The 22,019-nt window shown below is 42.1% G+C and overlaps 1 pseudogene; it reads left to right on the top strand.

Annotated features, from left to right (window-relative positions):
• Positions 1 to 10,840: 10,840 nt before the first annotated feature.
• On the top strand, positions 10,841 to 10,940 carry LOC127089341 (uncharacterized; annotated as a pseudogene).
• Positions 10,941 to 22,019: the final 11,079 nt, after the last annotated feature.

Below are 22,019 nucleotides of genomic sequence, written 5' to 3'. Positions count from 1 at the left end.
CCATGATTTTATGTTAATGTAGCTGTCACTTATAATTAAGTCAAAAACCATTTTTTGAAAGCAATAAAGTTGCAGAAACTCTTTTTAAGAAAACACTGACCGTTTTAAACACCCTTATCTCAAACTCTCGCTCTGTTGACTTAGGTTATACAATTAAACCCGAATGCTTAACTCTCGTCCTCACATTCAATCTTTAAAAATACTTTTTGGAAAAGGTCAGAATTTAATTAACTCTAAAACTTGCTCTCGCCCTGATCTAGAATTAATGCCTAATTTACACTGTCCAGTTAAAACCTCAAACTCTCGCTCTATTGATTTTAACTTCTTTATGTCTTTTACTTTTGTAAAAAATCTTGTTATTAAACCTGTAAATTGAGACCGTAAAAAGATTGATTTTAATTTTAAATTTAATTAGACCGACTTAGTCTTGATCCCTTATTCCGCTTACTTTACATACCGATATCTAGGCGAATTTAGCCAGACATGCTAAACAAACAAAAATATATATCATGCATAAACAGACTCATCCCAGGCAGATAATATAAATAAGTAATAAAACAAAGCATTAAATAATAATTAAAGAACCTGAATGCGTTAAACAATAGTCTTGAACACTCCACCACAAGCCGGTAGGATTTGTTCTTGGATTCTTCAATTAAACAACAAATTAAAACGAAGGAAATAAAAACTAGATTCTAACGTAAGGTTAGATCCGGTAAAAGTTGCACAATAGTTTCCGGTGTAGAAACTATTGTGCGAAAAGAATTAATTAAATGCTAAAAAGGAAAGTATAAATTGCAAGGGAAATAGTGTAGAACTTGTAAAAAATAAATAAAGAAACAATACTGAAATTGCTGGAAAAGAAAATAAGCAAAAGCGAAAAACGGCAAAAAAAAAAATTGGAAAAGCTTCCGGGGCCACCTTAGGTTTTCCAAAGTGGCTATTTATATTGGTGTCATTAAGTAACTGTCTGCTGCCAAAAGGTCTTCAACGTAGCTAATTGCATGGCGTGGATATAGGGCCCAACACTCCTCAACGTCTCTTCAAGTCTCTGAGGCGTTACTTGCGCCCAAAAAGTAGGGGAATGGTGTGACGTTCGTCACACCATGTGTGACGTTCGTCACAAGGCTGTTTTGCGTGACGCTCGTCACGCCCTCTGTGACGTCCGTCACAGGCACAACATTTGTGTCTTGCGCTTTGGGCTGGGCTTTGGCATTTGGTTCTTTTTCTCTCCTTTTTGCACCTCCTTTTCTTCCATTTTTACTAGTGCTTCAAAATAAACCACCTGAGACAAATAGGAAGAAAATACCGCGTAATATCTTATAAAATGAAGTGAACTGAAATAAATAATAATAAAATTTAATTGAATTAAGTCCAAAAATATGATATAATTTCGTGTTATCAAACTCCCCCATACTTAGATCTTTGCTTGTCCTCAAGCAAAATTCAGTATAGAACTCGTTTTAAAAATTTAGCCAGATGAAATTTCAAAACACACATCAATTCGTAATAGGTTGCAAGTGGATTTTATTTAGAAGCAACTTGAGTTAAATCTTGATATCAACAACCACCGTCACAACCTAGACAACCCCACCTTATGCAAATCAGTTCAAGTACACTATGATAGCTATCCTAGTTCCTTTACTCTTATTTCACCCGTTTTCATTCTAGCGAAATCACATTAAGCCCTTTATCTTTTCGCGCACATAGTGGAGTAACCGGTTAGTGATTATGATTCCCTTTTAGCTGGAAGTTCTGGTACATAAGTCGGATAACTTCGTTATTCAGTCCATTGCAAATTGCGGGGGATCGAACCGTAGTCCGCCCTACCAAGTTCAGTACCAGATACCTGCTGAACCAACTCATAATGGATCTTTCATATTATGCTTTTGTATGATCTGCAACCTTTAGATTAAATGATCTGGTAAGGATCACCTAACTTAATTAGTGCATTTCCTGATATATATATATATATATATATATATATATATATATATATATATATATATATATATATATATATATATATTTTTTTTTTTTATGTTACTTTGGGAATCATCCACTTATATTCATCGGCTCTCCACGTAGTTTGCTATTAAGATGGTGTTGACTTCTCGTATAAACTACTTGGGGTTACTATAAAACTAAAAGTTCAAGGAATTGGTATAATAGGTACTTATCCTGATCTAACGTGTTGGGTTCGTTTAGAGTGTTTGGCGGTAGTAGTCTTTGTCTTGATTCGACTCAAGATCGATAAGATGAGCAACCTTTATACTTACTGGGTGTTGAGTTTTTGTTGTGTGGCTCATGAAAGTTTTGAGGGAATAGATAATAGAAATTTATTCACACTCGGGACTTAACTTAAAATAATAGATTTTTTTTTTTTTTAATAATTAATAAAGCAAAACAATGGAGGGAAAGGTACATACTTGAAAAATGAAAATAGAAAGAACATGGTTTCCCCCCCATACTTAAACTAAACATTGTCCCCAATATTTTAAGGAAATGAAATACAATATGGAAAGGAAAGAGAAACTACAACTAAGGTTGTCTTCCGCCTCTGGTTCTTGGACCTGGTGATCCCTGACGTAAGTCTAAGTTGTCGAACCTGCTGAACAACTCAGTAAACCGCTGGTCGGGTATGGCATTCCTAGCATCCTGTTGTTGTTGCATTTGATGCATTATCTGCATCATCTCGACATTCTGTGCCTGCATACCCTCAATAGCATCTATGATGTCGTCGTTGGTTGCAGGCCTTCTTCGTCGACGACGTTGGGAGGATGGGCCAGTTGCATTGCCGGAAGGGTTGAGCGGGACTGACTGTTGTGTAGGCGGATGATCACCTTGCTCCATTGCTTCAAACTCGTCTGTGTGCGGGTTTGTTTGTGAAGGCTCGGTGGCTTCGGGAGCGTTTAGATCATAGAGGTGGCGGTCGGGGTTTGTGACATCAGTTAGGGCGATATTTGGTAGAACAACGCTTGGGACTGCCTGGTTGTTCACCATAAGATAATATCCTCCACCTACTCTGTTCTTAATCAGGCGGCTGGATCGACAGTAGCTGATATCCATAGATAGGGGAGGTAGAGATTCTAAAGTTTGGAGTTTATCCCCTAGGTTTAGGCCAAGTGCTATGGTGGTGATTAATCCACCAATTATAAAAGGTTGCCGGCCTCTAGCACATAAGGTGCGGATATGATGAAATAGAAAGGAGGCGGCGTTTACCTGAGTATCTGGTTCGAAGACGCACTGGGGAAGAATAGCTCCTTTGAGTTGACCTTGTTGTTGTTTGGTCTTCCAAAAACTGTGTTTTGCAAGATGCGGATAAAGTACCGGATAGTGGGGTTATGTATATGGGAGAGAAGGAGCTCTTCCCAGTTGTAGGTATCTATACCGGAAATTTTCTTAAAAAGGCCGAAAACGTCAACTGTGTTCCAGTTTGAGTTTGGAGGGATTCTGGGGTGTAGCAGACCTTCTATGGGGAATTGTAGCATGGTACTCAATTGGTTTTGGGTTAAGGAATACTCGGTGTTAAACATACGGAAGGTTGCGGTACCGGTTAAAAATTCGTCTTCACCGGCGGGAGTGGTGTAGTCGTATGAACTTAAGAATTCTAAGGTTAGGGATGGGTAGGTGGGTTGATTATGAGTGCAAAGGAAGGTTAAGTTGGCTTGACGGAGCATCCATTCGATACCTTGGAGTAATCCTAATTGTTGTAAACAAGTTAAATCGGGGTACCTGGTGGAAACGACGCCTCGCTGTTGGAAACGCTCAAATTGCTCCCTTTGATAATTTTCATCTTCGGATCGGAAGATGATATTTTCGAAATTCTGATTTCCCGCCATTGTGATGAATGAATTTTGAAGGGGTGATTTGGAAAGAAAAGAAATGTATTTGGTAGGAGAGAATGGTTTGTGGTGAATGAAGGAAGGTTTGGAGGGGTATTTATAGGAGAAGAATTTGGAAGTTGGAAAGAAAAAGTGGTTGAAAAGTAATTAAGTGTGGTTGAATGGAAATTAATGGGGAAGGTAGAAAGTAAAAAGGTGTAACGTTCGTCTCCAACGGCTCCTTAACGTTCACTAGTCTGAAGGGTGTTACGCTCGTCACAAGGGTGTGACGTTCGTAACAGGCACTTGGCGTGCCGTCCGTTATGGATTGTGTGACGCTCGTCACACATTCCTTTTTGGCAAGGCTTCAGTAGCGTTTCACAGAATCACTTTGGTAAAGGATTTTATTTTTGTTATTTATTTTGTTTTGTTTTGCTTATGATTGGTTTATTCTGCAATTTAATTTATCGTGCACGCTTATTCTACTTTGTATAATACTAAGTCATAGGTAGCAACAGTAGAGCATAATAGCTATTGCATAATAAAATTAAATAAACAGCTTCAATAAAATGATCATAATGTAATACAGGAAAGGAAAACAATGAAATGAAAGAGAAATAAATGTGAACATGAATTCAAATAACATTAATGAATAATCTAACTTAAAACTAAATAACTTAGAAAAATAACTAAATTCTATCCCTCTGCACGATCTCTGGCCGGAGGAGCAAAAGAGTTAACACGATGTAGCAACTCGTGAAACTGATCTGTCATACTGCTCATGTATCCTAGAACTTCGTGTCTCATGTTAGTAAATTCTCCTCTGAGGGCATCTTGTTCTGACATCAAAGCTTCAATGGCGGTGTTATAATCAGTTCCGGGCATATGATGCCGGAGGTCGGATATGGCTGATTCTTCGGTCTGAACAGGCTGAGGAGGAGGGTCAACATCATAATAGCCGGATGGTGTCTGAGGGTCAGATTCAGCATGAGGGATCTGGTCATCATAAGTCTCATAGTCATCACAAATCTCATAGTCCTGGATGGATTCAGTGGATCTAGCAGGAGTAGGAGTTTCGTTCAGGTTGTAGAGCCAGTTACTGCGGTTATGAATGCTAGTCCTAGGATCGGGCATGGTGAATAGGCAAAGAACCTGGTTATCAATAATAAGCTCAAACTCGTCAGACCCTAGGTTTGCTATAAACATAGTGTTGAAGAGGAAGGGTATACTCATAGTAGTAATGCCACAAAAAGGGCTTAGGTCAAGCATAGGCTGACGTAATCCAATAGCATTACCTATCATAGTTATCAAACCGCCTATTCTAATGGGTGCTCGCTCATCCTGGATAAGGTGGTCCAAATTAGCTAACATAAAAGTGGCACCGTTTACTGGACGGTTCTGGGAAACACAAAATATGATGAAGAGTTCATCACGTGAAACTGAAGTACTATTTGGCTTCTTCCCAAATAAAGTGTGGGTCAGGATCTTATGGAAATAGCGAAAGGTCGGGTTGTGTATGTTTCCAGAGAGAAACTCATGTTCTTCGGGCTCATCATTTCCAGTCAGCTTACCCCAAAAGTGTTCAAGTTCTCTATGTTCAAAAAGTTCTTCCTGGCTTACTGTGAATGTGTCAAAGGAGGTAGGAAAACCCAAAAGATTGGTAAAGTCTCTAATATTAAATTGGTACTCCATATTGAACATTCTGAACTGGATAAAACCTCTGCTAATTCCTTTTCCATGGCTGGGTAGATAGATTAATGAGCTAAGGAATTCTAGTGTGAGTCTCCGATAGGTGGTGAAATGTCTCAGGATAGGGGATGTCTCCCATCCTATCTGGTTCAGCAAATACAGGACACTTTGTCTAAGTCCAAGGGCAGTCATAGCCCAATCATCAGCATATAAACTAGGTAGCATCTCTCTAGTGGCTAGTTCTTCAAACTTTTGTTTCTGAGCCATTCCTCTGAATTTGATACCCATACGATCAAAATGTCCCATCTGGTTAGTGTTAGCTAGAGAAAAGAAAACATGAGTTTTAGTCAGGATTTGGCCAAATGCCGAAAGAAGAAAAAAATTATTATTATATTTTTTTTTCTTTTGAATTAAAATAAATCAGGAATGAATACTAAACAGAAATTAAAAGAATAATTGAGGAAAAAAAATAGGAAAATGATAATAATAGAATAAGAAAATAATAAAATAATTGTGGGTTGTCTCCCACTAAGCGCTTTGTTTAAATGTCGCAAGCTCGACAAAGAAACTGTTAAGTATAATCTATAGGTCCTGGGGGCATTTCGTCTAAGTGTAGGATTTGCGAATCTCCATTGGTTTCCGCATAATGATAGTGTTTTAGACGTTGCCCGTTTACGGTAAACGGTTCTGTGGATTTGCCTTTAATTTCTATTGCTCCACTGGGAAAGATGTTAGTGATATGAAAAGGTCCTGACCATCTGGATCGTAGTTTTCCCGGGAATAACTTTAGTCTAGAGTTAAATAAAAGGACTGCGTCGCCTTGCTTGAAGATTTTCCTTGATATACGCTTGTCATGCCATTGTTTTGTTCTTTCTTTATAGATTCTGGCATTTTCATAGGCGTCTCTTCTGAGTTCTTCTAATTCGTTTATGTCAAGGATTCTCTTTTCACCGGCGGCTTTATAGTTTAGATTCAGATTTCTAATAGCCCAATAAGCTTTATGTTCTAATTCTACCGGGAGGTGACAGGATTTTCCATAAATGAGCTTAAATGGGGTCGTCCCTATGGGGGTTTTATAAGCAGTTCGGTATGCCCACAAAGCTTCTGGTAATTTCAATGACCAATCTTTCCTTGAAGCGGCGACCTTTTTTTCTAGTATTTGCTTGATTTCTCTGTTAGATACTTCCACTTGTCCACTGGTCTGAGGGTGGTAAGGTGTCGCTATCCTATGTCTCACTCCGTATTTAAATAATAATTTTTCGAGTACCTTGGATATAAAGTGCGATCCACCATCACTGACTACTATTCTTGGGATGCCAAATCTCGGAAATATTATATTCTTAAAGAGTCTAGTTACTACTCGGGTGTCGTTTGTTGGGGAGGCTACAACTTCGATCCATTTTGATACGTAGTCAACTGCCACGAGTATGTATTTGTTACCGAAAGAGGATGGAAAAGGTCCCATGAAGTCTATTCCCCACACGTCGAAGATCTCTACTTCCAAAATACCTTTTTGTGGCATCTCGTCACGTCTAGATATGTTTCCCGTGCGTTGACATCTGTCACATTCCTTAATATCTGCATGTACGTCCTTCCATATAGTTGGCCAATAAAAGCCGGCTTGTAGGATTTTAGAGCAGGTCTTGGATGTACTTGTGTGTCCACCATAAGGAGCGGAGTGGCAGTGTTGGATTATATTTTCTACCTCTTCTTCGGGTATACATCGACGGAAAATACCATCGGGGCCTCTTTTGAAAGGTAAGGGATCATCCCAGTAATAGTGTTTTATGTCGTAGAAGAATCGTTTCTTCTGCTGGTAAGATAAAGTAGGTGGAACTATTCCGGCAGCTAAATAATTGACGAGATCAGCGTACCATGGCGTGACAGATATAGCTAAGGTGGTTTCTACTTGCATGTCGGAGTTGTTCTCTTCCAAAGTAGCTATAAGTTTGTCATACGAGAAATCATCATTAATTGATGTTCTTTCCGGTTCAAGGTTCTCAAGTCTAGAGAGGTGGTCTGCTACTACGTTTTCAGTTCCTTTCTTGTCCTTGATTTCTAAGTCGAATTCTTGTAGCAACAAGATCCATCTTAGGAGTCTAGGTTTAGCATCCTTTTTTGTTAAAAGGTACTTGATAGCAGCGTGATCAGTGTAAACTATTATTTTAGCTCCGACCAAGTAAGAACGAAATTTATCTAGCGCAAATACCACTGCTAGGAGTTCTTTCTCGGTAGTGGCGTAATTCATTTGCGCTTCATCCAGGGTTCTGCTTGCATAATATATAACGTGAAGCTTTTTATCCTTTCGTTGTCCTAAAACAGCACCTACAGCATAATCGCTGGCATCGCACATTATTTCGAATGGTTCATTCCAGTCTGGTGTCTGCATTATGGGTGCGGAGATCAATGCTTGCTTAAGCGTTTGAAATGCTTTTAAACAGTTATCGTCGAATATGAATTCAGCATCTTTCATCAATAGTCCGGTTAAAGGTTTAGTTATCTTAGAGAAGTCTTTGATGAATCGTCGGTAAAAACCGGCGTGTCCTAAAAAGCTTCGTACTTCTCTCACGGTTCTTGGGGGTTGAAGATTTTCGATTACCTCTATTTTGGCTTTGTCTACTTCAATTCCTCTGTTCGAGATGATGTGTCCTAAAACGATTCCTTCTTGTACCATAAAGTGGCACTTTTCCCAGTTAAGTACTAAGTTTACTTTTACACATCGCTCAAGAACTCTTTCCAGGTTTTCAAGGCATTCTTCGAAACTTTGTCCGTATACAGAAAAGTCATCCATAAATACTTTCATGATGTTTTCGAGAAAGTCGGCGAAAATTGCCATCATGCATCTTTGAAAGGTTGCAGGAGCATTACACAGACCAAACGGCATTCGTCTATAAGCGAAGGTACCAAAAGGGCACGTGAACGTTGTCTTTTCTTGGTCATCAGGGTGAATTGGTATTTGAAAGAAGCCTGAATAACCGTCTAGATAACAGAAATGTGAATGTTTTGCTAATCGTTCTAACATTTGGTCAATGAATGGTAAAGGGAAATGATCTTTTCGGGTTGCTTTGTTTAGTTTCCTATAATCAATGCACATTCTCCATCCTGATTCGATTCGTTTAGTTATAGTTTCCCCTTTTTCGTTTTCAATAACGGTTATGCCTCCTTTCTTTGGTACAACGTGCACAGGACTAACCCATTTGCTATCAGATATAGGATATATAATACCTGCTTCCAATAACTTGGTTATTTCCTTCTTTACTACCTCACTCAGGATCGGATTTAGTCTTCTCTGGTGTTCCCTAGAGGTTTTACAGTCTTCTTCTAACATGATGCGGTGCATACAAATAGAAGGACTTATTCCTTTAAGATCGGTGATGTGGTACCCTAGTGCGGTTGGATACTTCCTTAAGATATGTAGGAGTTTTTCTGTTTCGAGTCTTCCTAGGTCTGCATTAACTATCACAGGTCGTTCAAGTTCTAAGTCTAGGAATTCATATCTCAGATTTTTGGGAAGTGTTTTCAGGTCAGGGGTTGGTTTGTTAAGACATTGCGTAGGGTCCGGTGTTATTGCTAAACATTGGTTAGATCTGTCTTCTACAAGGCAGTCAGATGATTTGTCTTCTTCTAACTCTGCTTCTTTTATGCATTCATCGATGATATCCATGAAGTAACATGTATCTTCTATTACAGGTGCTTTCAAGAATTGGGAAAGAATGAATTCAATTTTCTCTTCACCTACTTCGAAGGTGAGTCGTCCCCGTTTTACGTCTATGATTGCACCGACAGTTGCTAAGAATGGTCTTCCCAGTATAATGGGTGTAATATCATCTTCTCTAATGTCCATAATTGTAAAATCAGTGGGAATGTAGAATTGACCTATGCGTACGGGAACGTTTTCAAGGATTCCTACAGGATATTTGATGGAACGATCTGCTAGTTGCACAGACATTTTGGTTGGTCTTAATTCTCCCATTTCCAGTTTCTTACATATGGATAAAGGCATAACGCTAATTCCGGCTCCTAAATCGCATAAGGCTTTGTCGATGACAAATTTTCCTATGTGACAGGGTATAGAGAAACTACCTGGATCCTTGAGTTTAGGGGGCATGTTTTGGATTATAGCGCTACATTCGGCAGGGAGTGTAACGGTTTCGCTATCCTCAAGTTTCCTCTTATTAGAAAGAATTTCTTTTAAGAATTTAGCATATGAGGGCATCTGCGTAATAGCTTCGATGAACGGAATTGTAACGTTTAAGTGTTTAAGGAGATCAACAAATTTTCTAAATTGGCCCGCATCTTTGGTTTTAACAAGCCTTTGAGGGTAAGGTATAGGTGGTTTGTAAGGTGGTGGAGGTACATAAGGTTCCTTCTTTTCTAGGGTTTCCTTATTACTCTCTTCCTTTTCCTTAGGTTCACTTTCCTCAGTTGATTTCTTAGGGTTTTGGTTTTCTATCCTTGGATCAGACGGTCCTTCCACTTCCGTTCCACTTCTTAATATAATTGCATGAGCGTGGCTTCTCGGGTTAGGTTGGGGCTGTCCAGGGAATGTACCAGTTGGGGCAGCAGTAGGTGCTTGTTGTTGGGCTACTTGTGATATTTGTGTTTCCAGCATTTTGTTATGGGTAGCCAAGGCATCTACTTTGCTTGCTAGTTGTTTAAGTTGTTCGCCAGTGTGTACATTCTGGTTTAAGAAATCTTTATTGGTTTATTGTTGGGAAGCTATAAAGTTTTCCATCATGATTTCCAAGTTGGATTTCCTAGGGGCGTTATTGTTAGGCATGGATGGGTTCGGTTTCTGATATCCCGGAGGTATAGCTGGGGCTTGATTTGGAGACTGTCCAGGTGCGTACAAAGCGTTATTACTCTTATATGAAAAGTTTGGATGGTTCTTCCAATTTGAGTTATAGGTGTTCGCATAGGGGCTTCCTTGAGCATAGTTTACTTGCTCTGCTTGGATTCCTGTCAAGAGTTGACAGTCCGTAGGAGTGTGGCCTTGGATTCCACAGACCTCGCAATTCTGAGTTATAGCAACCACGGCGGCTGGAGGTGATACGTTTAAACTTTCAATTTTCTGGACCAAAGCATCCACTTTTGCGTTAACGTGATCAAGGTTACTTATCTCGTACATGCCAGTTTTCGTTTGAGGTTTTTCCACCGTTGTTCGTTCGGTTCCCCACTGATAGTGGTTTTGGGCCATGCTCTCGATAAGCTGGTAAGCATCAGCATAAGGTTTGTTCATTAATGCACCACCTGCAGCGGCGTCTATTGTTAACCTTGTGTTGTATAAGAGACCATTATAAAATGTGTGAATTACTAACCAGTCTTCCAAACCATGGTGTGGGCAAAGTCTCATCATGTCTTTGTATCTTTCCCATGCTTCGAAAAGAGACTCGTTGTCTTTCTGTTTAAATCCGTTTATCTGGGCTCTTAACATAGCTGTTTTGCTTGGCGGAAAGTATCGGGCAAGAAAAACTTTCTTCAACTCGTTCCATGTGGTGACTGAGTTGGAAGGGAGAGATTGAAGCCATCTTCTAGCTCTATCTCTTAATGAGAAAGGAAAAAGACGAAGTCGAATTGCCTCTGAAGTGACACCATTAGCTTTAACAGTATCAGCGTATTGGACAAATACGGATAAATGAAAGTTTGGATCCTCGGTAGGATTTCCAGAGAATTGGTTCTGTTGCACCGCCTGCAACAGCGAAGGTTTAAGTTCGAAGTTGTTTGCTTCGATTGCGGGCGGAGCAATACTTGAATGCGGCTCATCTTGCGATGGAGCGGCGTAATCTCTAAGAGCACGAGCTGGTTCTGCCATCTCGGTTATCGAAGGAAAAAGGTTTTTGAAATCAGGAAGTTCTATAGGAGGGAGATTGTTTGCAGCACGATATTCCCGAATTCGTCGTAAGACTCGGAGATATAGTTCGATATCGTTGATTCGTAAATAGAGCGGTTCGCCTTGTGAGCGAGTGCGTGGCATACAAATCAACGAAAGAAAGAATAGAAGAAAAAGAAACCTTAGTCTCTACAGCGTAACGGAAGAGTTACGATATCGATTAAATAAAAGTCCCCTGCAACGACGCCAAAAACTTGATCGCGACTTTATGAGTCGAATTTGGGGTACAAACTGCAAGTGCACAGTTCTATCGCGTAGTTTTAAAAGATATCGATCCCACAGGGACTTATGAATCGATATACCGTTATCTAAGGTTACTTCGTAAAGCTAAGGTGAATAATGGTTGATTGTTTGGGGGCGAAGCTAAAAACTAAACTAAGATCTAGATTAAATATTAATAAAGCGAATATCGGTATGTAGTTCGTCGTAATGAGGGAATCAATTCTTTGTCGGTTTCTTGGTTTTAAAATAAATTGTTTCAGTTAACTTTATTGATTAAAGGTTTTATCTCAAACTCTTGCTCTGTTGAATAAACCATGATTTTATGTTAATGTAGCTGTCACTTATAATTAAGTCAAAAACCATTTTTTGAAAGCAATAAAGTTGCAGAAACTCTTTTTAAGAAAACACTGACCATTTTAAACACCCTTATCTCAAACTCTCGCTCTGTTGACTTAGGTTATACAATTAAACCCGAATGCTTAACTCTCGTCCTCACATTCAATCTTTAAAAATACTTTTTGGAAAAGGTCAGAATTTAATTAACTCTAAAACTTGCTCTCGCCCTGATCTAGAATTAATGCCTAATTTACACTGTCCAGTTAAAACCTCAAACTCTCGCTCTATTGATTTTAACTTCTTTATGTCTTTTACTTTTGTAAAAAATCTTGTTATTAAACCTGTAAATTGAGACCGTAAAAAATTGATTTTAATTTTAAATTTAATTAGACCGACTTAGTCTTGATCCCTTATTCCGCTTACTTTACATACCGATATCTAGGCGAATTTAGCCAGACATGCTAAACAAACAAAAATATATATCATGCATAAACAGACTCATCCCAGACAGATAATATAAATAAGTAATAAAACAAAGCATTAAATAATAATTAAAGAACCTGAATGCGTTAAACAATAGTCTTGAACACTCCACCACAAGCCGGTAGGATTTGTTCTTGGATTCTTCAATTAAACAACAAATTAAAACGAAGGAAATAAAAACTAGATTCTAACGTAAGGTTAGATCCGGTAAAAGTTGCACAATAGTTTCCGGTGTAGAAACTATTGTGCGAAAAGAATTAATTAAATGCTAAAAAGGAAAGTATAAATTGCAAGGGAAATAGTGTAGAACTTGTAAAAAATAAATAAAGAAACAATACTGAAATTGCTGGAAAAGAAAATAAGCAAAAGCGAAAAGCGGCAAAAAAAAAAATTGGAAAAGCTTCCGGGGCCACCTTAGGTTTTCCAAAGTGGCTATTTATATTGGTGTCATTAAGTAACTGTCTGCTGCCAAAAGGTCTTCAACGTAGCTAATTGCATGGCGTGGATATAGGGCCCAACACTCCTCAACGTCTCTTCAAGTCTCTGAGGCGTTACTTGCGCCCAAAAAGTAGGGGAATGGTGTGACGTTCGTCACACCATGTGTGACGTTCGTCACAAGGCTGTTTTGCGTGACGCTCGTCACGCCCTCTGTGACGTCCGTCACAGGCACAGCATTTGTGTCTTGCGCTTTGGGCTGGGCTTTGGCATTTGGTTCTTTTTCTCTCCTTTTTGCACCTCCTTTTCTTCCATTTTTACTAGTGCTTCAAAATAAACCACCTGAGACAAATAGGAAGAAAATACCGCGTAATACCTTATAAAATGAAGTGAACTGAAATAAATAATAATAAAATTTAATTGAATTAAGTCCAAAAATATGATATAATTTCGTGTTATCACTTCCATTCACGTTAACGGCCCCATCAAACATCAGAATCCATTCGGATTCAGGGTCAGGCCCCTCCTCCGGGATTGGTTCCTCGCAATCTTTCGATTTGAGAAACATGATGTCCTCATCAGGGAATTCAAACTTCATCGGTTGATAATCCTCAATGGGTTGCTGGGCGAGGTAATCAGACAATACACTCCCCTTGATTGCCTTCTGAGAGGTATACTGTATATCATACTCAGTCAAAATCATTTGCCACCTCGCAACCCGTCCGGTCAATGCTGGCTTCTCAAAAATGTACTTGATTGGATCCATCTGGGAAATCAATAAAGTGGTATGAACCAGCATGTACTGCCTTAGCCGGCGAGCAGCCCAGACCAAAGCACAGCAAGTTTTCTCGAGCAGTGAATATCTTGTTTCACAGTCGGTAAACTTTTTGCTAAGGTAGTATATGGCATGCTCTTTTCGACCAGACTCATCATGCTGCCCCAATACACACCCCATAGACCCCTCGAGGACTGTCAGGTACAGAATTAACGGTCTTCCCTCCACAGGAGGCATCAAAATCGGAGGCTCCTGCAAATACTCTTTTATTCTTTCGAATGCCGCTTGGCAATCATCATTCCACCTGACCGTTTGATCTTTTCTCAACAACTTGAATATCGGTTCACACGTGGCCGTTAGATGAGATATGAACCGTGAAATGTAGTTCAATCTACCTAAGAAACCACGAACCTCCTTCTCCGTTCTCGGTTCAGGCATTTCTCTTATTGCTTTCACTTTTGCAGGATCAACCTCGATTCCTTTCTCACTTACAATGAATCCCAGCAATTTACCGGACCGCACTCCGAACGTGCACTTGTTCGGATTCAACCTCAGTCTGAACTGTCTCAGCCGGTCAAACAACTTGGCCAGATCTACCAAATGCCCCTCTTCTGTTTGGGACTTTGCTATCATGTCATCAACATAGCATTCAATTTCATGATGAATCATATCATGAAACAAAGTCACCATGGCCCTCTGATAAGTAGCACCGACGTTCTTGAGACCAAATGGCATCACCTTGTAACAAAAAGTGCCCCACGGCGTGATGAACGTTGTTTTCTCCATATCATCTGGCGACATTTTAATTTGATTATAGCCAGAAAAGCCATCCATGAAGGAAAACACCGAGAATTGAGCTGTATTATCTACCAACACATCAATGTGAGGTAATGGAAAATCATCTTTTGGACTAGCTTTGTTCAGATCCCGGTAGTCCACACACATTCTCACCTTCCCATCCTTCTTCGGGACTGGTACAATATTCGCAACCCATGGCGGATAATTAGTGACAGCAAGGAAACCAGCATCCCACTGCTTCTGCACTTCCTCTTTAATTTTCATTGCCATGTCAGGTCGAGTTCTGCGCAACTTCTGCTTCACTGGAGGACAATCGGCTCTCAATGGTAGCTTGTGCACAACGATATCGGTATCCAACCCTGGCATATCCTGATAAGACCAGGCAAAGATGTCGACATACTCTTTCAACAACACTACCAATCTGCTCTTGACACTTTCCTCCAAAGCAGCCCCGATTTTCACCTCTTTCTTGACCTCGTCGGTACCCAGATTTACAACTTCAATCGGCTCTTCGTGCGGCTGAATCATCTTCTCCTCTTGTTTCAACAACCTGGCTAATTCCCCTGGTAGTTCACAATCTTCTTCGTCTTCTTCTTCAGCAAGATAGATTGGATTATCGAAGTCATATGAGGGTGTAACATGATTGTTATCAATGAGATCCGGAGAAGAATCGCATCTGCATGAATGTTGATTCATGCATTGCTTTAGAACCGGTGTGAGACAAATTGAAAAAGAAAAATGAAAACATTGCCATTTTTATTTTGTTTTTATTTTTAATTGCAAAAATAAATGAAAAACAAGGAACACCGCTTTTAACTGAAAAACATCCTTTTATTAATGATGCGAATTTGCAAATTTAAACATGAGGTGGCCCTTACAATGAACCATTACGTGTCGGGCAACACGTAAGGCTTTCATGCAAATAAAATGAAAACAAGAAAAATATTACTCTTCGAGGAGAGTGACCCGGATGATCTTTTCAGCCTTCCAGTTCTGGATTCCCATCCCTGGTGTGCACGGCTTTATCCACTGGTCCATGTCGCAGTCACTATCAGTATCTTCACCCATCATGCAGATGTGATCCGGATCCAGCATTCCGGCGCTCGTAAAGGTGACTGACGTACGACGTCCTCTGCCTTGTCCAGACGAGCCTCTACCAGGCTGATACCCAACCCCGAATCGGTCCTTCTTCGCGGGGACCTCCATCATTCTGCCCCAACCAGGAGCCTCTCCATTTTTTACCACCTCAGCGGCCTGTTTGTATGAAGCAATGGACGGTTTCTCCTCTTCTTTGGCAAACAGAGCATTCTCCACCTTAACAGTTTCAAATGCCTGACTAGGCGTCTCCCATATCTCGCCGTCCATCTCCACATATTTAAATGAGGACAGGTGGCTGACAAATATGTCCTCCTCTCCACCAACAGTAACGACTTGACCTTCCCAGATGTACTTCAGTTTCTGGTGCAAAGTCGAGGTAACTGCCCCAGCAGCATGAATCCATGGCCTACCCAACAGGCAACTGTATGCCGGCTGAATATCCATGACATAGAATGTTGACTTGAACACCTCAGGCCCAATCTTTACTGGCAGCTCGACCTCCCCGAACACGGCCCGCTTTGACCCATCAAATGCCCTTACAATCAAATCAGTCGGGGTCAAAATTAGCCCATCACAGTTCAACTTCGCCAGAGCCTTCTTTGGCAACACATTTAAGGAGGAGCCGGTATCAACCAGCACGTGCGAAAGCACGGCTCCTTTACATTCCATAGCGATGTGTAGTGCCCTATTGTGATTTCTTCCATCCACCGTCAGGTCCATGTCCGTAAAGCCCAGCCCATGGCTAGCATGCACATTGGACACGACCGTCTCCAATTGATTGATCGTTATCTCTTGAGGAACATAGGCTTTCTTCAGAATTTTCAACAAAGCCTCTCTATGCCCCTCGGAGCTTAACAGCAATGACAGAATGGATATCTTGGAAGGAGTCTGCTGCAAATGGTCCACCAATTTGTACTCTGACTTTTTGATGATCCTCAGAAATTCTTCAGCATCATCATCAAGTTTTTCATCCGACCCCGCAGGCGCCGGTGTCACCACAGGAGTACTACTATCAACCACAGCCTTCCCTTTCGCCCTGGCTAAAGCCTCGGCCTTTTCTTTTTTATCTTTTTCTCCTTCTCCCCTCCTCAACGCATCAGGAGCAAATAATCTGCCACTACGAGTGAAACCGCTGGTACCGGCATTATCCACCTTTAGCACGGTGGTTTCACTAGCAGTCTGTTCCTCCCACTTTTCACCATTACAATACACTTCCCCACCATAGTGCCAAGGCACGGCATCATCTTTGTCATATGGAATCGGTCCAGGTACCGTGATGGTAACTGGAGCCGCTTCAGCTAGATCCGACAAATCCACCGGATCAAAGTATATAGTTATGGTGGAGACCTCCTCTTTTTCTTTATCAACTCTCTCAATCAAGATACTCCCCTCGTCCATCAGACCCTGGACATTCTTCCTCAGAAGCTCACACCCATTAACAGAGACGATGCACTCAGCACACTCATAGCCACAGCCCGGATAAACCCTATTTTTCAACAACAAACCCTTGACCTCAGCCAACGGAGTCTTCAACTGATCCACAGACCACAACCCAACTCGGTTCTCCTCAGAGATTGCATTCACCCCCCTTTGACCATGCGCAGGCATGGGATTAGCGTTAACATTGGGAGATGGTGCGAAGTTGATCGCTTTCGAATCTACCAGGTCTTGAACTGTGTGCTTAAAAGCTTTACAGTTCTCAATGTTATATCCGGGCGCACCTGAGTGGAATTCACACTTTGCATTCTCATCATAACTGGCTGGCCTTTGATCAGGTCTCAAAGGTGCCAGAGTCCGTGTCTGCACAAGCCCCAAATCTGCCAACTTCTTAAACAGGAAGGAATATGTCACCGGAGGTCTATCAAATTGCCTGTCCACTGCTTTACCCCTCATCTGATAACCAGCCCTTTGAGGCCTCTGCTGAAAGGGTTGTCTCTGCTGTTGCTGTTGCGGTGCAGGCTGAGACTCAGCAGGAATGGTTACTGCAGCAGTGTGCTGGAAGTAACGGTCCCTACTGGGTCCTCGTTGAGCATATACGGCGCTAGTATCGCCCTCCTTCTTCCTCTGTCCATTATTACCAAATGGCTTCTTCGATCCTGAAGACGAAGCAGAAGCAGTGCCCTGAATTTTTCCGAGCTTCAACCAGCTCTCTATTCTCTCTCCGGCCACAACAATATCAGAAAAGTTGGTCACCGGACAACCAACCATTCTTTCAGCATAAGCCCCCTGCAGGGTCCCCATGAAAAGATCCGACATCTCTCTGTCAACAAGAGGAGGTTGCACTCTAGCAGCCAACTCTCTCCACCGTTGGGCATATTCCTTAAAGCCTTCACTGTTCTTTTGAGACATACCCTGCAGCTGGGTACGACTCGGAGCCATGTCAGCGTTGAACTGATATTGCTTGAAGAACGCGTCCCCAAGATCCTGCCAGTTCTTTATATCTGAGGATTTTAGCTTGGTGTACCATTCCAAGGAGCCTCCGGACAAGCTGTCCTGGAAGAAGTACATCCACAGCTTCTGATCCATGGTATATGCAGAAATCTTGCGGACAAAAGCTTGAAGATGGGTCTCTGGACAAGAACTTCCGTTGTATCTATCAAATGTTGGCGCCTTGAACTTCTGCGGGATCACAATCCCCTCCACAAGCCCCATATTAGACATATTCACCACCTCAGGAGTGGCATAACTCTCAAGCACTTTGATCTTTTCAGCCAGCAGCTGAATCTCCTTGTTCTGAGGCGGAGCATTGTAAGGAACGAACGGTTCATTATGCATGGAGAACTGATCAGCCTCCCTGTCTTCCTCTCCGTTCTCATCAAACCCGTAGAATGGAGGCAACAGACCGTCCTTCATATTCGGCCCCAGACCGGACCCAGGCTGACCACCAGCACCAAAACCAGCAGCATTGTTCACTATACCGACCGTTGCCCTCTTTCCGCCATCTCTTGAGCCACCCAGCCCCTGGTTGGAGACACCATCCAGGTTTATACCACTATTTGCTGCAGAAGCCCGCTCGAGCTTTTCAACTTTATCAGCCAACGCCTTCTGACCAACCGCAAAGCCTTGCATAATGTTGATCAGCTCATTCATCTTGTCTTTCAGCTCGAGGAGATCTGTACTTGGAAGGTCCATCAGCCTGGGAGTATTGCGCCTTGTGAAGTATCTGTGAGGTCGGGTTGAGTGCAAAGGTACAGTTCTTCGAGCACGAGCAATGATTCCTGTAACAATCAAGCACGTTAGCAACAGATACCTGCAAAATAAAACACAAGTTATTATGATCAATGCATGGATGCAGTGTCTATCCATATGAAGGACACTTTGTCTCTTAATCCTGGCATCATTGAGACAAGTAATAATCCGGCATCAATATTCGGCCATTCGGCATTTGATTTTATCGTGCAGATCGGAGATATGCGATTTAGCATGATACCCCCCAACCATGTGTGTGCTTGTGTGAGTGCATACGGTAAAGCAAATAAAGCTTGAAAACCAATCACTGAATGAAAAGCCACCATCACATAACAAAAGTGCACAAACAAGTGCCATAGTCATACATCAAATCAGATACAAATCTCCAGAATCGGGAAAGAAATACAAGCAAGTAGATTCCGTCAACAAGCCTGACGGTAATCCACAACAAATGAAAGATCTAGCTGGATGAGGGTCCCACAGATGGCCCTATCTCATCTTCCATCCTCGCGAACTCTGCGGCGAACCTGAGCTCGGTGTTCTCCTGCTGCAATCTCCCCACTTCTTTCTGATGAATCTTCATCTGTCTGAAGTAGTGGTCTCTCTCAGCAATGTAATGATCCCTCTCAGCGATGATCTTCGCTTTCTCCGCTTCCCACTCTGCAGCAAGGACTCTGGCTCTAGCATCTCTCTGATCCCTCACGAGGATTTGCCTCCGCTTCTCATCTTCAATGACCTTTGAAGCTCCAGCTAATCTCTCTTTGGTGATGTCATGCTCTCTGGTAGATGACGCTAAGGCTTGACTAACCTTCCCATAGTAAGCAGTATCCATCTCAAAGCGCTTTGCTTCCAGGGCATGTCGCTTGTCTTGATCTTCCATCTTCACTTTGATCTCCTGGTTGGCTATCTGAACCCGAGCAACAGTCATCTCCAATTCCGCTTTCTCCGCAAGCAACTGATCCCTGGCTCTCTTCATCTCGAGGAATTCTTCCCTACTGACAGAAGGACTGGGACCCTCAATCATAGGACACCCAAGATCACCTCCCGGAAATGGTAGATGTGTAACCTCAATTCTCTTCCGCAACCAATCCTCAAATAATGGAAAATACCGACAGTTGACCTTCCCATAAGGAATCTTGCCCTTCCTCTGAATATCACGCCACTCATCCAACACTTGCCTCAGCTTGGCCTGATTGCCATCACTCGGGAAGTAGAAGGACTCCTGAATCTCTTGACTGAGAGGAGGACCCTCTACAGCAAACCCCATCTGTCTCCTGAGAAGCACCGGGTTGTAATTGATGCAACCCTGAACTCCCACAAGAGGCACATTAGGTAAACTCCCACAGCTACATATAAAATCCCGGCCAGCCAAACCATTGTGAGTCCATGCAATATCATCAGCCCGCAAACCCATCAACCTGAAGGACCACTTGACAGTGGGATCAATATGAGCAAAAGCACCTCTGGAAGGCAAATACCCCATAAACCACCTGAAGAGTAACTGAGAACAGCACCTGACCAAACCCCCACGCCGCTTCTCGTTCCTGTTATGAACCGAGTAGTAGACATCTCCGATCAGAGTAGGAATAGGGTTCCTCTGCATAAGTAATCTGATGACATTATGGTCCACAAAGTTCTTCTGATTAGGAAACAGAACTATCCCATAAATGCTCACAGCAACCAAAGCACAAACCGTCTTCCAATTACCCATAACAGCATGCTCCTTGGCATTAGCCTCCAAGAAACTCAAATGAAAACCGGGTAACTTTCCCTTTTCCTTCAAACCCTCCTTGATCATTTCCGGACTCAAATAAAGAGCACGAGAAATCCCAAGGACGTCAGGCTCCACCCTAGCGACATGGAAAGGAATCTGATCACGGATCTGCATACCCAGAATGCTAGCATAGTCCTCCATCAGAGGTCCCAACAGATAATCAGGAAACACGAAACATCTCAGCCCTGGGTCATAGAACTGGAGAAGAGTATGAATGGCACTCCTGTCACTGTCAGTGAGTCTGAAAACCATCTTCAGGATACTACCGTATGACTCTCTGAACATCCCCACATGGTCGGGAGTAATCAATGATATCATCTCCTTCAGCACACCAATCTCAGGACCGAAGAAACTGTAGGCAATGTTGTCTTTCAGACCGGTCCTCATATCTGAGCAGAAAGTCTCTCAACCAGGATCTCGATCAAAAATGTCCCTGCATATGGATAAACATGTGTTAGATGCAAGTAATGCAAGATGTAATGATGCTGATGAATGAATGCAATGCATTGCCATCCTCCAAGTCATCTGATCAACTGTTGCTCTGAACCACGGCCCTGATCTCTGAACTGATCACAACCATCTAAGGGCGAAAATGTAACCGCAAATCCGACTCACGGGCTCCGAAATAAACGGAAGACAGATACATCATCATCATCATCAAACCCTCTCTGAACAGATCACCTCAATCCTCTGAATCGGCCCGGGGAATCCTGAAATAAACGGATCCCCACTGATAAATTGCTCGGACAGCACTCCGGCGTCTCAGAAATAAACGGCCATAAATCCGACTTATAAATAGGACTCTGATCCACGGAACAAAAAGTCATCATCTGAGTCACCATCTGAACATGCATCTGAAAGAATCACCCTCCCCTCACAGGTAAATTCTAAACAGGTCATCCTAAGGCGGATAATAGTCTCGACAATCGGGCGGAGATACTCAATGGGTTTGCCCTTTCGGGTGTGCCATTGTAGCTCCCTTAAGATCGTCTAAACCAAAGATCCGGGAAATGATCGGTCACCAGAGTCAACAGTTCAGATGACGTAACTCAACCAAGGTGGAATACCCACAGAGGCAAGCACTATCAAACGAACCTCGTCCGGCTTGTGGTACATCATGCTGCCAGGCACATATTGACTTAACATGAAAGAGGCAACATGAGACCACACTAATCCTAGGTGTATACTCGGGCCTGGGTTTTAGCCCCACTCAGAACACCCACCCCAAAACAGAGGAACCACCTGCACAGAGGACGGCAACAACATGATAGTATGATGCATTCAAATATTTATGCAAATATATACACTGGTTAGAATAATAAATGCAATAAATAAAGCAAGACAAGCAACCTAAACTATCCTAGAACGCTAGGAAGGACTCGCTTAGGGAAGATGGACCAGCACAGGTCAACATCTATGGATCCCCAGCAGAGTCGCCAGCTGTCGCATCCGCGAAAAACAACCGGCGGGCTGAAACAAAAAACACAACACAGAGCCGCCACTGCG

Source organism: Lathyrus oleraceus, chromosome 5 (genome assembly GCF_024323335.1).
Source record: "Lathyrus oleraceus cultivar Zhongwan6 chromosome 5, CAAS_Psat_ZW6_1.0, whole genome shotgun sequence".
Taxonomy (NCBI): domain Eukaryota; kingdom Viridiplantae; phylum Streptophyta; class Magnoliopsida; order Fabales; family Fabaceae; genus Lathyrus; species Lathyrus oleraceus.
The sequence above is the reverse complement of the archived record's forward strand: the minus strand, read 5'-3'. Positions and strand labels throughout refer to the sequence as shown.